The sequence below is a fragment of the Narcine bancroftii genome, chromosome 1 (genome assembly GCF_036971445.1).
Source record: "Narcine bancroftii isolate sNarBan1 chromosome 1, sNarBan1.hap1, whole genome shotgun sequence".
Lineage (NCBI taxonomy): Eukaryota > Metazoa > Chordata > Chondrichthyes > Torpediniformes > Narcinidae > Narcine > Narcine bancroftii.
The window spans coordinates 142,431,448-142,443,555 of NC_091469.1; the positions used below are offsets into that span (position 1 = coordinate 142,431,448).

General features: G+C 47.3%; 1 protein-coding gene across 1 annotated transcript in view; it reads left to right on the plus strand.

Annotated features, from left to right (window-relative positions):
* Window positions 1–12,108, plus strand: part of gpm6ab (glycoprotein M6Ab) — a 316,222-nt gene that overhangs the window by 165,190 nt on the left and 138,924 nt on the right. The gene's annotated exons all lie outside the window — the stretch shown is intronic.

Here is a 12,108-nt window from a genome sequence, read left to right on the forward strand (position 1 = left end):
TCTTGGTGCCTGCCACATTGACCACCGCCAGTGGGCTGATATCGCCTCCAACCATGCATCTTGGCGCCTCACAGTTCAGCGGGCAGCAACCTCCTTTGAAGAAGACTGCAGAGTCCACCTCACTGACAAAAGACAAAGGAGGAAAAACCCAACACCCAACCCCAACCAACCAATTTTCCCCTGCAACCGCTGCAACCATGTCTGCCTGTCCCGCATCGGACTTGTCAGCTACAATCGAGCCTGCAGCTGACGTGGACTTTTACCCCCTCCATAAATCTTCGTCCGCGAAGCCAAGCCAAAGAAGAAAGAAAGATATGCCTGTATAAGAGACTCTTGACGTATCCCATAAATCTTCTTCCCTGCACTTCGTACAGTTGTCCTCTGGTGTTTGCACCAAATTTAATTACCTAGATTTAAATTTTCCCCATACTATATTGAGATTTTAAACTTATGCTTTCAGACTGATATCCAAACCTTTGGATATTTGAAATAATTTGAATTTGAACGGTGACAAAGAGGGTAGACAAAAGCAAGGTAGTTGATGGTTTATATATATATGGATTTTAGTAGTGTTTGATAAAGGTCCCACGTGGTTGATTGGTATGGAAGATTAGAGCATTCAGGGTTAAAGGCCCTGTATGATTTTAAATGTAAATGTTTTAAATTTAAATTATGAATAAATTATTTTATTTTTTTTAAATTCAATGAGGAGGTAGTCCTCTTGCCTGTGCCACCCAATTGACCTGCAACCCATAGTACATCTTGAACGGTGGGAGGAAACTGGAGCACCTGGAAAAAACCCACGCAGTCATGGGGAGAACATGCAAGCTCCTTATAGACAGCGTGGGATTCGAACCCTGTTCCTGATCTCTCGCACTTTAACAACGTTAATCTAACCTCTACACCAACCACGGTGCACCAATCTTCCATTTTTCTTTCCAAAATGGATAACCTCACATTTGTCAACATTGTACTCCAGCTGCCCACTTGCAGATGGGGTACAGTGTTGGGAAATATGAGATCCTTGCCCACTCATTTAATTTATCTGTTATCCCTCTGCAGATCCTCCGTATCCTCTGCTCAATTTTGTTTTCCACTCAATTTAGCATCATCAACAAACATAGATTCACTGCACTCTATCACCTCTTCTAGATCATGAACAGTTGCAGGCTCAGCCCTCTTGTTCTGGACTCTCTTCTTTGGCTTGGCTTCGCGGACGAAGATTTATGGAGGGGGTAAAAAGTCCACGTCAGCTGCAGGCTCGTTTGTGGCTCACAAGTCCGATGCGGGACAGGCAGACACGATTGCAGCGGTTGCAAGGGAAAATTGGTTGGTTGGGGTTGGGTGTTGGGTTTTTCCTCCTTTGCCTTTTGTCAGTGAGGTGGGCTCTGCGGTCTTCTTCAAAGGAGGTTGCTGCCCGCCAAACTGTGAGGCGCCAAGATGCACGATTTGAGGCGTTATCAGCCCACTGGCGGTGGTCAATGTGGCAGGCACCAAGAGATTTCTTTAGGCAGTCCTTGTACATTTTCTTTGGTGCACCTCTGTCACGGTGGCCAGTGGAGAGCTCGCCATATCACACGATCTTGGGAAGGCGATGGTCCTCCATTCTGGAGACGTGACCCATCCAGCGCAGCTGGATCTTCAGCAGCGTGGACTCGATGCTGTCGACCTCTGCCATCTCGAGTACTTCGACGTTAGGGGTGTAAGCGCTCCAATGGATGTTGAGGATGGAGCGGAGACAACGCTGGTGGAAGCGTTCTAGGAGCCGTAGGTGGTGCCGGTAGAGGACCCATGATTCGGAGCCGAACAGGAGTGTGGGTATGACAACGGCTCTGTATACGCTTATCTTTGTGAGGTTTTTCAGTTGGTTGTTTTTCCAGACTCTTTTGTGTAGTCTTCCAAAGGCGCTATTTGCCTTGGCGAGTCTGTTGTCTATCTCATTGTCGATCCTTGCATCTGATGAAATGGTGCAGCCGAGATAGGTAAACTGGTTGACCGTTTTGAGTTTTGTGTGCCCGATGGAGATGTGGGGGGGCTGGTAGTCATGGTGGGGAGCTGGCTGATGGAGGACCTCAGTTTTCTTCAGGCTGACTTCCAGGCCAAACATTTTGGCAGTTTCCGCAAAGCAGGACGTCAAGCGCTGAAGAGCTGGCTCTGAATGGGCAACTAAAGCGGCATCATCTGCAAAGAGTAGTTCACGGACAAGTTTCTCTTGTGTCTTGGTGTGAGCTTGCAGGCGCCTCAGATTGAAGAGACTGCCATCCGTGCGGTACCGGATGTAAACAGCGTCTTCATTGTTGGGGTCTTTCATGGCTTGGTTCAGCATCATGCTGAAGAAGATTGAAAAGAGGGTTGGTGCGAGAACACAGCCTTGCTTCACGCCATTGTTAATGGAGAAGGGTTCAGAGAGCTCATTGCTGTATCTGACCCGACCTTGTTGGTTTTCGTGCAGTTGGATAATCATGTTGAGGAACTTTGGGGGACATCCGATGCGCTCTAGTATTTGCCAAAGCCCTTTCCTGCTCACGGTGTCGAAGGCTTTGGTGAGGTCAACAAAGGTGATGTAGAGTCCTTTGTTTTGTTCTCTGCACTTTTCTTGGAGCTGTCTGAGGGCAAAGACCATGTCAGTGGTTCCTCTGTTTGCGCGAAAGCCGCACTGTGATTCTGGGAGAATATTCTCGGCGACACTAGGTATTATTCTATTTAGTAGAATCCTAGCGAAGATTTTGCCTGCAATGGAGAGCAACGTGATTCCCCTGTAGTTTGAGCAGTCTGATTTCTCGCCTTTGTTTTTGTACAGGGTGATGATGGTGGCATCACGAAGATCCTGAGGCAGTTTACCTTGGTCCCAACAAAGCTTGAAAAACTCATGCAGTTTGGCATGCAGAGTTTTGCCGCCAGCCTTCCAGACTTCTGGGGGGATTCCATCCATACCTGCTGCTTTGCCACTTTTCAGTTGTTCGATTGCCTTATATGTCTCATCCAGGGTGGGAACCTCATCCAGCTCTAGCCTTAGGGGCTGTTGAGGGAGCTGGAGCAGGGCGGAATCTTGGACTGAGCGGTTGGTACTGAAAAGAGATTGGAAGTGTTCTGACCATCGGTTGAGGATGGAGATCTTGTCGCTGAGGAGGACTTTGCCGTCTGAGCTGCGCAGCGGGCTTTGGACTTGGGGTGAGGGGCCGTACACAGCCTTTAGAGCCTCGTAGAAACCCCTGAAGTTGCCAATGTCCGCGCTGAGCTGTGTTCGTTTGGCGAGGCTAGTCCACCACTCATTTTGGATCTCCCGGAGTTTGCGCTGAAGATGGCTGCATGCGCGACAGAAGGCTTGTTTCTTCTCTGGACAGGACGGCTTTGTAAGGTGAGCCTGGTGGGCAACTCGCTTCTTTGCCAGCAGCTCCTGGATTTCCTGGCTGTTTTCGTCAAACCAGTCCTTGTTTTTCCTGGAGGAGAAGCCCAGTACCTCTTCAGTGGATTGCAGTATGGTAGTCTTCAACTGATCCCAGAGGGTTTCAGGGGACGGGTCCGTGAGGCGGGTTGCAACGTCGAGCTTTGCTTTGAGGTTTGCCTGGAAGTTTCCTCTCGCTTCGTCTGACTACAGGTTTCCAACATTGAACCTCTTTCTGGGGGCTTTATTGTTCCTGGGCTTTGGCTTGAAGTGAAGGTTGAGCTTGCAGCGAACCAGCCGGTGGTCAGTGTGGCATTCCGCGCTAGGCATGACCCTGGTGTGGAGCACATCTTGTTTGTCACTTTCTCGCACCAGGATGTAGTCCAGGAGGTGCCAGTGTTTGGATCGGGGATGCATCCAGGTGGTCTTAAGGCTGTCCCTCTGCTGAAAAAGGGTTTTTGTAATGACAAGTCGCTGTTCTGCGCAGAGCTCCAACAGGAGGCGCCTATTGTCGTTGCACTTGCCGACGCCATGCTTGCCCAGGATTCCTGGCCAGGTTTCTGACTCTTTGCCGACACGAGCGTTGAAGTCGCCCAGGATGACAACCTTGTCGGCTGTAGGGGTACGTTGGATGAGGTTGCGCAGGTCGGTGTAGAACTTGTTCTTTTCTGCTGGTTCCGCCTGGAGGGTTGGAGCATAGACACTGATGAGGGTGATGTGACACTTGTTTTGAAGTGGGAGTCGCATGGACATGATTCGGTCCGAGAGGCCTGTCGGAAGGTTTTCGAGTTTGGAGGCAATGAAGCTCTTGACCATGAAGCCTACACCAGATAGGCGTCGTTCATCCGAAGGCTTGCCAGACCAGTAGAGTGTGTAGCCCGCGCCGCGTTCTTGGAGGCTGCCTACATCTGCCAGGCGGACTTCACTGAGAGCTGCTATGTCGATGTCAAGTCTGAGGAGTTCATGTGCAATGAGGGCAGACCGACGTTCAGGTCGGTGGCTGTCAGCCTTGTCTAGCATGGTTCTGATGTTCCAGCATGCTAGCTTGAGTTTGTGAGCATCTTTTGAGGGGGAGGACGTGGAGGGGGAGGACGTGGAGGGGGAGGATGTGGACCTGTCCTCGGGCCTGCGCAAAGGAGCTTTTAGGTGGAGTGCAGTGCGCGCAGTACTGGCCCCACCCTTTACACCCATGGTTCGTGTGCCGTGGCCGAGCAAGCTGGGACGTGGCAGCGAGGTCCTTGGGTCGTAGGTTTTATATCGGAGTGGCCTTCTCCTATGCAGGTTTCTTACCCAGGCTGGAGGGGCCTGCCTCCCCTCCTAGGTCGGTCCATACTGCCCGGACCGGGGCCGAGGCCGCCGCAGTTCACCCTGTGCCTGGATTGGGGCCGCCGCCTCCCACTCTCTGCCCGGATCGGGGCCTTCGCCTGCCCCACTCGACCGAGGCCGGGGCCGCCGTCTCCCCCTTGCTCCTGCCTGTATCGGGGCCGCCGCCGTCTACCCTTCGCCCGGACCGGGGCCGGGGCCGCTGCTGCTCTCCCTGTGCCTGGACTGGGGCCGCCTCCTCCCACTCCCTGCCCGGACCGGGGCCTCCGCCTGCCTCACTCGACCGAGGCCGGGGCCGCCGTCTCCCCCTTGCTCCTGCCCGTATCGGGGCCACCGCCGTCTACCCTTCGCCCGGACCGGGGCCGGGACCGCTGCTGCTCTCCCTGTGCCTGGACTGGGGCCGCCGCCTCCCACTCCCTGCCCGGACCGGGGCCTCCGCCTGCCTCCCTCGACCGAGGCCGGGGCCGCCATCTCCCCCTTGCTCCTGCCCGTATCGGGGCCGCCGCCGTCTACCCTTCGCCCGGACCGGGGCCGGGGCCGCTGCTGCTCTCCCTGTGCCTGGACTGGGGCCGCCGCCTCCCACTTCCTGCTGGACTCCCTTCTGGACTCTATCACCTTGGGAAACAACTTTTCTACATCGACTCTGTCCAAAGTAATTGTGTTAAAGAAAGATGGGTAGCTCTCTGGTTAGGGTGCAGGGAGATAAAGATTGAAACGGGCTGCAAAGATTCTGGTTGCATGCATGGAGCTTGATTACTCTGCACTCTCCCTGTCCTCCACAATTTGATGAATAATCTGTAGAACTTGTCCAAAGCTTCCTCACAATCATCAAGGCATTCCATTTTACCGTGGGTTGCATTAATATTCATTAACAGCTCATCACACTAGCTGATAATCAGAATCAAAGCTGAACTTCTCAATTGCTGAAAGAAATAAATGGACCCAATGAGGGATCGGTACAGACAGAGGTTGGCGGCATGGTTGGGGTAGCGGTTAGCGCAATGCTTTTACAGTGCAAGCGATCGGGACCGGACCTGGGTTTGAATCCCACGCTCTCTGTGCATGCTCCCCGTGTCTGCGTGGGTTTTCTCTGAGAATTCCAGTTTCCTCCCACCCTACAAAACCATACAGGGGTGTAGGTTAATGGGGTATAAATTGGGTGGCATGAACTCGTAGGGCCGAATTGGCCTGTTACAGTACTGTATGTCTAATTTTTTTGGTTTAAAAAGAGCAAGAACAGACAATATAAATGACCAGAGGTGCTCAGCAATATGACAGTACCCATGGGTAGGAATAGTCTGCCAACATCTGAACCTTTTATTAGGAGTAAGATGGAATAGGTGAAATTACAAATATAAAGGGAGAATGAAAGCTGGGGAAAAGGCACAGGGATAATAGAGAAAAGGACCAAAGGTGTGAGAGGTGGAGTGACAGGCAGAGGGAGAAATCATCAGTTGGGGGGGTAGGGAAGGGAAAGTTAGAGAGAAATAAAAATAAGTACAGTAGTAGATAGTGGATTAGATGAGGGTGGGGGTTATCTAAAAAGAGAAAAATCAATAGTCATACTGTTTTGTTTAAGACTATCCAGGAGGATGTGTTGTTCCTCAAGTGTATATTTGGCCACAAGCTCACAGTGGGAATGGTTGGGATGGGGGGGGTGGGGGGAATGTTAAAATGGTTGACTGCAGAAAACCAAAGTTTAGACTAACAAACAGAGCACAGATGTTCAGAGCAGCGGTCTCCCGATCGGCGTCTGGCATCACCGATGTAGAGGAAGTCACATTGCATACAATGATCACATCACCTGGAAGCTCTATCTGTGGCCTTGCCTGGAAGTGAGGGGGAAGATGTAGGGACAGGTTTTGCACTTTCCTGTGATTACAGCAGGAAGTACCTAAGTGGGTAGAAGGTTGGTTGGTGGAGTGGGGGGGGGGGATCAGGGGCAGACTAAAAAGTCCTGGAGAGACTTACCCCTGTGAAAAGTGAATAGGGGTGGAGGAGGGAAGATGTGGCTGTTGGTGGGATTGTGCTGAAGTTGGTAGAAGTGTCGGAGGACAAATATGGATGCAGAGGCTGGTGTGGTGAAAAATGAGAATCTGTGTTATGTTATTATCAAGGCAAGAGATGCATGATTTTAGAATGAATCACGAGGTGGAATTGACTGACAACTTAATCTGCATATTGAATACCATTTCATGAAATGTTTGGGTTTCTATTTTTTAAACAATTTTCCAACACACCAACAGGCAATGTGATTTCAGATTTCTTGTCAGAGAACATACATGACTTCAAATACAACTTTGAGATTTTTTTTCCTTTGGGACAGGCAGAATTAGCACTGACTGGTCGTGCAATAAATAAACACGTCTATAAAATAAAGGTAAACAAAATGACTGAGTAATACAGAGAGAAAAAAAATCATTAACGTGAAAATTTAACATAACAAACATAACATAACAATTTACAGCACGGAAACAGGCCATTAGGCCCTTCTAGTCCGCACCGTACCAAACACCCCTCTCTCGTCCCACCTCCCTGCACAATGCCCATAACCCTCCATCTTATTCTCATCCATATACCTGTCCAACCTTTTCTTAAATAATACAATTGACTCCGCCGCCACTATTTCTCCCAGAAGCTCATTCCACACGTCTACTACTCTCTGAGTAAAGAAGTTCCCCCTCATGTTACCTCTAAACCTCTGCCCCTTAATTCTTAACTCATGTCCTCTTGTTTTAATCTTTCCTCCTCTTAACGGAAATAGTCTATCCAAACGGAAATAGTCTTTAATAAATCAGATTTACTACATACGTGACATCAAAATACCTCTCCTGCAGGCGAGGCAGAATTGCCACTTATTGGTCGTGCAAACAAATGCACTCAACATACACATGTAAAACAAATAAAGAAATATAAACAAACTGACTCTGCACGACAAAGAGAAAAAATATCAATAACGTGCAAAAGTAAGAGTCCTGAAATAAATCCATGACTGAGTTTATTGTTTGAGGAGTCTGATGGTGGAGGGGTAGCAGCTATTCCTGAACTTGGTGGCGTGAGTCTTGTGACATTTATACCTATTTCCTGATGGTAGGAGTAAGAAGACTGCATGTTTGGGTCGTGTGGACCCTTGATGTTTGCTGCTGCTCTCCAACGGCAGCAGTACCTGTGGAGGTTCTTTGCCCAAGATGTCCTAGGCTGTGTCCACCACCTTTTGCAGGGCTTTACTCTCAGGGCTATTGGTGTCCCCATACCAGACTGTAATGCAGCTGGTCAGCGTACAACCCAGAGACTCTTTTTTTCCTGCAGATCTGGCAGTTATCAGTAGTGGAAAACTGTTTTCAAGAAAAAGATATGTATACAAAAGGAGCGGCACAGATAGCATAGTGGTCAACCCAATGCTGTAACAGCACCAGTGACTGGGTTTGGATCCCCCACTGACTGTATTGGCTCTCTTTATTTCCTCTCCCTCCCTACTGCGGGAGCCTGATCTGCTGTGCATATCCTAGAGCTTTGATTTAGCAAGACATGCCAACACCAACCCCCCCCCCACAACTCTCATTAACTCCTACCTCCCATTATCACAAACATTTCATTTGTCCTATCTATCCCATCTGCGACCTTTCTCTAAGCATAACATTCCCTTTTGTCAGTCTGCTCCCCCCACTTCTAAAGTATGGTCATTGACATGAAGAATTTGTTCTGTTTTTCTTTCCACAGATATTGAGTGTTTCCAGCATTTTCTGTTTTATTTTTATTTCTGCCTCTGCCATCCTTTCAGGCAGTAAGGTTCAGACCCCTGCCACCCCTCCCCCTCCCCCCCCCAGGTGAAAAAGAGGCATTTTGATTTCATTTTCAATGAAAAAGGTGACTAATAGGATGGGAGAAAAAAAATGTGTAACTTCACAAGTGAGTTCAAGAAGGAGCTATAAATATATTGAAACCATTAACAGATTAAATGAAGGATTTATGAGAGGCACTTTGCAGAATGGTGAAATGTGTAGCTCATTACTGCATGAAGTGAAAGAAATAGATTAAAGGTAGACCATGCAAAAAACGATAGAAGGGGATAGCAAAGAAAGAATGGGAAGGTTTCAGAGAAACCGATGAAAAGACATACAATAGAAAGGAAGAGGCACTTCAAATTGGCTCAAAGCTGGGGTTGCTCTCCAAACAGTGGCAAAAGCACATTTAATACTGTACAAGATCACAGCGGTTTTTTTGACAGTGAACAGAGAAGGTTGTTCTCAGGACTGGGGACCCTGATTCAATCCGGGCATTAAATCCATGCGTGAAGTGAGGGAGGACATTTTTACAAAGTGGTTGGTCATGATCTAGGCTGTCGTGAATGAAGGTAGATTGAATGCAAATTAAAAACAGGCATTCGAAAGGGAACTGGATGAATATTTCAACAACAGGGCGGCATGGTTAGCCTACCAGTCAGCACAATGCTATTACAGCACTAGTGTCTTGGGTTCAAATCTGGCGCTGTCTGTAAGGAATTTGCATCTTCTCCCTGCATCGGCGTGCGTTTCCTCCGGGTGAACGGGTTTCCTCCCATCCCTCAGAAATGCACGCCGTTTATTGGTTAATTGGTGCATTTGGGCAGCATGCACTCGTGAGCCAGAAGGGGCTGTACCGTGCTCTATCTTTAAATTTAAAATTCATGAAAAAATAATATTGACCCATGGGAAAGATCAAGATAATAGGATTGGGTTGACTGCAAAGCAGAGAGCCAACAGAGATTTGACAGGACCAATTCCAGGATGCAGGCCACGTTTTGAGAGAGAAAAATGCTATAGGAACTGGGGTTGCTTTCTCATTTCCCACCTATCTTGAACCCTCCTTTTCTCAGTTCCCTCCTCACCTCTCTCTCCAGTGTGTGAGGTCTCCTTTCTAATCTGGGGTGTTCAGATCCATTTCACAGGCAATATGGTATTGAAATGTCCTGAATGAAGTGGGAGCTCCTACTTCTTTCATCTTATTCTTCTCAATATCCAATCACAGTATTATAATTGGATTATCTTTTTTTTTAACTAAGGCCAGCTATTTGCTTCTTACATTCAAGCAACTGCCTTTTGATGGAAATGCCTCTTGTTCGTGTTATCATAAGTATTGAGCTCATGCTTGTACAGTATTTACAAGGTCAGATATGATCATAATAAAATAACATCAAATCACATTTGAAATAAAATGCCATTTAAGAAACAAAATCTGATAGCAATGATCTACAATCCTCTGTGATTTTCTGGATTGCGCATCAGCTCTGTCGTTTGGATGAAAATACCAAACTTCAATTTAAAATTCAATGTTTCCTCTGTTTTCAAATATCTTAAACCTCACACTGTTCCTTTGTATTGTGGCTATCTTTCTGAGTTCAAAATCCATATGTAATCTGTGCCAATACAATTTTGACTTTCTTATTACTTTGTGGCTAAAGCAAATTATCGGCTAGTTTTCTACCAAAGGGACTTCAGATTATTCTAAAATCCAATTTGCATCCACAATCTATCATTGTGGTGTCCTTCAAATAGCGAAAGACAATTTAGTCGAGAGCCAGTACGATCTCCAATTATAACTTACTCCATTAAACAAAGTAGAGTTCTGGCAGTAAATTCCCTTCTCTGTCCATCATAACCTCAACCCTCTTCCTTTTCTAATTCACCGGTGGATCATGTTGTCACGTAGCAGCTGAGAAATTAGTTTGATCGTCAGGCCAGGATATCTCAGTTCCCTCCTCACCTCTCTCTCCAGTGTGTGAGTGTCTTTTGAGCAAGGTTGCCGTTTTACTCTGATCCAGACACACTTTTCACATTCAGATTTATGCCAGGGCAGTAGAATCACAGTACCATTTCTCAATTGCTTGCTTCTAGAATGCAAAGCAGATTAAAAAAACTTCATCATTTTGACCATGTATCTGCAAGCTCATTTGCTTGAATCTCTCTATTCAATTGCATAATTATATTGAGGCACTGGAAATGGCCTGTATTCTTGCTAACATTGCTGGTTTGGAAGCAAGAATTCCAATAAAGACTCATGGTCTGGAGACAATGAGAGAGGTCTACCCATCAAAACCTTTTCAGGCCTATTTCCCAAAGTCACTTATTCAATTTTAATTTTAATTTCTCTTGCTGCTTTTCATCACAGTTGGGTTTATTTTGACCACCACCCATTCTATTGTTGATGATATTTTTTGTTACATCTGAATCAATTTATTGTCACGAAGAAAACACGAAATTCAATATTTGCAGCAGTATCTTAGTGTGAACATTCATATTATAACCATTTTACAGCATTATTATAGAAAAAAATAATAGTACGGCAGTGTCTTTGGTTCATTGATGATTCAGGAATCTGATGGCAGCGGGGAAGAACCTGTCTTTGTATCGAGTGCTCGTCTTCAGGCTCCTGTACCTTTTTTTCTGATGGTAGCAGAGTGAAGAGGACATGGCCTGGATGGTGGAGGTCTTTGAGGATAGAGGTTGCTTTTTAAGACACCATCTCATGTAGATGTCCTCAATGGAGTGAAGTCTGGTGCCTGTGATGTCGCAGGCCGAGTTAACAACCCTCTGGAGTTTATTCTTGTCCTGAGACTTGGCACTTCCATACCAGGCAATGATGCAACCAGCCAGACTTCTCTCCAATGGTACACCTGTAGAAAATTTTGAGAGTCTTTGGTGAAATACCAAATCTCCTCAAACACCTCATTAAGTATAGTCACTGGCGGGCCTTCTTTGTGATTGCATCAACATGGAAGCTCCAGGACGGATCCTCAGAGATGTTGACATGCAAGAATTTGAAGTTCTTGACCCTCTCCACTACTGAGTCCTCGATGAGGGCTGGGTTATTTTCCCCTGAATTCCTCCTGAAGTCCACGATCATCTCCTTGGTTTTGCTAACGTTGAACACAAGGTTATTGGTGTGACACCACTCAAAGAGCTGATCTATCTCCCTCCTATATGCTTCCACATTGCCATTTGCGATTCTGCCATCAACTGTGGTGTCATTGGCAAATTTGAAGATAACATTGGAATTGCACCTGGCCACACAGTTATGGGTGTATAATGAGTAGAGCAGTGGGTGAAGCACGCATCCTGGGGTGTGCCTGTCTTGTTAATCAGTGAAGAGGAGATGTTGGTTAGAGCGTGGAGTCAGCATTGGAGGAGTCAGGGTTTTGGTGTGTTCAGAGGAGGAGGGGTGAGGAGCGAAGTGAGAGCTTAAAATTCAGTGACTTACCGGGGCTCAGGCCTAATTGGTTCAAGCGAGGAGTCGGCATCAGAGTTTTGGCGGAGTTCAGAGGAGGGGGGGAAAGAAGTGAATGACTGGGTTAATTTGTCGAGGGCCAATAGAAAGAGCTTGTGAAAGGAAATGAGTGTGAGCAGTTTGCTGTTCTCAGTGCC